Below are 4832 nucleotides of genomic sequence, written 5' to 3'. Positions count from 1 at the left end.
GTGGTAGGTCATCCTAAATTGGTTGTAACACGGAGGCAAAGAATGAAGTACCATGTCGATAGCCAAATCTTCCCCAAAGTCGACATTCAATTTGCGAAGACGATCGACATACCTTTGCATCTTTTGCAAGTGTACGGTTAGAGAATCTCCACGTCCCATTTTAGTGGTGATGATGTGAGTGAATATCTTATAACGTTCCTGCCTTGCGTTTTGATGGTATCTCTCCAATAAGTCTTGGTGCATCTCGTAAGGACACATGTCCTCATAGGACTTTTGGAATTCGGCGTTTATTGTGGCTATCATGATGCAATGAACCTTCGTCGCATCACGTTCATGAGTCTCAAAAGCAGTCATTTCAGCCAGAGTAGCGATTTCTGGATTGATCTTCTCGAGCTTCTCGTCAAGGACATACTCACTGTCCTCGTAGCAAGCAATCGTGCGAATGTATCTTATCCATTCGCTAAAGTTCATTCCCTCAAAAGTCACTTTTTGGCAAAGGCTCATTACCATGAATGAGCTAGCAGCAGCGTTGTTTGCGTTCGACATCTACAAATAGAAAGGACAAAGTTTGATTAGAATTGAATCCCTAATTATCACCCAATATGAAAAATTAGGGCTAGGATCCAACAACATTATTTACACATTAGAAAAGGGATGCCGTAATCCAACATGCAAACAATTTGAAGGTAAGTGAATGACGATTCACTAATTCTCCACCATGAAAACATAACCTTAAGTTCTAAATGTATTGAGAATTCCTAGGTTTTTGATGAGATTCATTTAACTTTTCAATGACATGTTTAAATCTCGATATGCCCCTCTCGTTTGTGACTTGGATGTCGAGGATCACAAAGTGGGTGTGAATAACCATGCAAATCTACATGGTGCCTTCATTGTAACAATCACCTATTCGATGTGCCGGTAAACCACACACGCTCCACCGAACTATGATAAACAATGAATCACCCTTTGCCACCTTTGCTTAGAACCAATTAGTGTGCTGGTAAACCACACACACTCCACTAACTTCTTAGCAAGGGTGCAAAGTGTAATTTCATGGGATTGCATCAATTCACTTTTCCTAAAGTAACTAGGATTGGTAATTTGAAAAACATGTAGTTACTTTGTATTTAGCATTATACTTTTAATGAGGAGATAGAGTTGCCCTATCCTACCCGTTCGGCTAACAACCCTCCACCGGTCAAGCAAGCGGTGGGTGTGAGTGTACACCCATTAAGCGCCATTTTATAGGACGCAACCTTATACCCACCTTATAGACTGACTTCGTGAATGAGGCCTACTAACGGTAAGACTAGCGTTTTAGTCATACATATATACATATTATTCTTGTAATATTATATTAGTATAGGGTTGAATTTTAAACTTGTAAAACTCTAGGGTTTGAAATTTAAGTTGTCCGAATTAAACTTTTAATCACAAAACTAAATTTCAAAACTTGAGGGTTTGTTTTAAACTTTTCAAAACACAAGGGATCAAATAAGAAATAATTTAAATTAAACATTTAATCTCATAATTATCCATATTTGATTTATTTAAATGTTTCTTGCAAAACAATTCACCAATTTAATTAAAATAATCAATTAATTATCACATAAGGAAATTATTATTCAATTAATTGGTAAATATCTTTTATTAGGTCAAGGATATACTCAAATATATATTAAAATCGGATTTATATTGACCCATAAGGATAAAGGCAAGTTTCCATAAGCTAAACAACAAGAAATCCCGAAAATAGCTCCATCTAACGCTCGGACTCGCCGAGTACCACACTGGACTCGCTGAGTTGAGGCCTACTCGCCGAGTCCACTATGGAACTCGCCGAGTTCATCAAGCAGATGGACAAAAATCGAATTTTGCAATAAACAATCAAGCAACCAATGCATCAATTCAATAGAAACCAATCAAGGCTCTGATACCACTGATGGGTTTGAGCCATAAGAACATTCCTATGTGCACATACAAACCCTAATGCTAGGATCTAGGTTTCTCTAATTAAACATGCAATGGATCCAAGACTTTGATTGATAGATCTAATGAAAAACATTCGTATGAAAACAGATCTGAAACATTACCTTTGATTACTTGCTTGAATCTTCTTGTCCTTGGAGCTTAGAGTCACAATTGTCACTCCTCTAATGGCTTACAAACACCAACTAGCAAGAGGATGATATGAGAGAGATAGGAGGGAGAGAAAAGTCGGCCAGGGTAACTCTAATTCCAAGAGGTGCCAATTTCCTCGCCCCTAGGGGTCTATATATACTAGTGAGCTTCCTAGGGTTTCACCCTTAAACCCTAATTGGATAACTTAGACCCTAAGCAATCCAATATCCTTATTGATAAGCCTTGGACGATTTCTAGGTTCTTCCAAACCCTGAAATCGTCCACCCCTTATCCATATGGAATCATAGCTCAAAATACAACTATCATACAATTGACAGTTTATGCCCCTTTATTTAATTAATCTCTTTAAGTCACCAAATTAATTCCTAATTAATTTATGACTTATAATAATATTATTATTCCTTATATTATTCTCATAATATATTAATAATATTTCTTCTCTCATTATAAATCATCCTGTCAAGTTGTTATGGTGAAGGCAACCCAAAAGGACCATGCACAATCGTGTCAAATACTTGCCAAATATAGTTGCAGCCTTAGACACTATTCCAACACTTCTAATGATCGCGGGAAGGAGAAGGCATGATTGTGCACCTCTTTATATTTTTCATGATTTGATTCTGGGGATACTCTGATGTTTAAACTATTTTGAAAACAAACTGTAATAACTTAATGGTTTTAAATGTTTAAAAAAATATAATTTTGCTTGAATTTTATGGATGTTACATGAAGCATATATGAGTTGATCATTTTTGTGTGCTTCGCGTCGTGTGTTGATACTGGTGAAATTATCACTAGAAATAACTCATGTTCGAGTATCAAACCACTTGCAACATGTAATACACATAAAAATCATGCCAAATTCGAACTTTTAAAAACAATTCAAAACCATTAAATCATTACAACTTGTTTTTAAAATGTATAATATTAGAGTTTTTCTAGAAACATAAACAAAACATGAGGATCTGTATGATCACGCCTTTGCCTTGCCGCGATCCCCAATGTACCTGAAGCAATAAACTGAAACTGTAAGCTCGAAAGCTTAGTGAGTTCCCCGAAAATACCCATACCCACAACAATACACATATAAACATAAACATCATACTATGGGTCCAGTCAACCATCGGGTTGGAATACCCCAGGTCCACAACCAACGGGTTGGAATGCCAACATACTATGGGTCCAATCATCCTCGAGATGGAATACCCTAGGCCCACAACCAACAGGTTGGAATGCCCACATACTATGAGTCCAATCATCCTCGGGATGGAATACTCACGGCCCACAACCAACAGGTTGGAATGCCCGGGTCTATTGGCTTCCACACAAAGCAGATAAGCCTCAACCGCCAAACAAACATGTGCACATATAACAGATAATCACATAACAATCTATAGACAAACAAACTGATCTAACAGAGCATAGCCACATAACACACAATACCATCCTATCTACCAGGATACCAATCTAACAAATCATACTAGCATAACCTAACCATATAACAATCCAAAGTGTCGGCCTTGGTGCCTTAGACCCTTGAGTATAGTGAGGATAACTCACCTTGCAAGTAGTGTCGAAATACTGTAAATCTCTAACAGATGTCTCACCGATAATCCCGAACTATCAGATAATAAATACTAAGTTAATATCCAAAATAACCTTCTTAAATAAGTGTCCACACCACTCATTAAGTCCATTCTCTTTATTGAGCCAAGGCCCAATACCAAGTCCTTAACCTGAAAGTCCATATATAAAGCCCATTATTGGCCCAATTTACTAAATTGGTCCCAACTTCCTAATTGGGCCTAATCCCGTGATCCATTATCACTACTTGGCCCAAAATATATTATTCATAAAGTCCAGCAAAGGCCCAAATCTAATTAGTCCAAAAACAACCCAAAACCCAAAGCCCATTTGTCAAAGGCCCTACAGAGGACGTACGCGGGGCGTACTCACCAGATGTTGACCACCATCGGGGTGGTTGACGCAGTATGCTGGGCATACTGGATTTACGTTGGGCATACTCGACTGTTTGTCAAAACCTTATTAAGTGCTTAATGGCTTAAGCACTTAAGCCTAAAATTCAGATCCAGTGACCTAACATGACTGAGACCTATAAAGTCATGAACTTTATCAATTTGGACGTCCAGAAAACTCTTAATACTTGGTATTAATCCATTAAGACCTTCTTATTCCATGCATGGGACACACTCATCTAATGGGACCTCATTTTTATCTCTCAAAGTCCCTTCAAGAGTCTGGAAGGACAGTCCTTTTCTTCCAAATCACATCATGCACCATCTTATGGCTTTTTGAGACAAGAAATGATTCTCTTAAAGCAAAATGGGAAGATCTATACATATATGCATAAATTTTGGAGCTTTATACCTTCTGGAGCTTCTAGGGCACAAGCTAACTTCAGATCTACAAGCTTGATCTTCTTCTCCAACTCTTTGATGCAATACCTTCCTCTTAAAGCACTCAAGAAAACACTAAATAAGCTCAAACACACAAAGGAAAGGCTAGGGTTTGGGGAAGACGACTCTAATCAGTGGAGGCTGAGGTATGGGAAGGTTTGGTGCTCATAATGTTGCTTATATAGGTCCCAAACCCTAAATATCATGGTTTCACCCTGACATTAGTATGCCCAGCGTACACAAGTATATGCCCAACGTACTAAGGCGAAC

The sequence above is a fragment of the Lactuca serriola genome, chromosome 9 (assembly GCF_051521515.1).
Source record: "Lactuca serriola cultivar US96UC23 chromosome 9, Lser_US96UC23_V15, whole genome shotgun sequence".
NCBI lineage: Eukaryota > Viridiplantae > Streptophyta > Magnoliopsida > Asterales > Asteraceae > Lactuca > Lactuca serriola.
Note: the sequence above shows the minus strand (reverse complement) of the source record.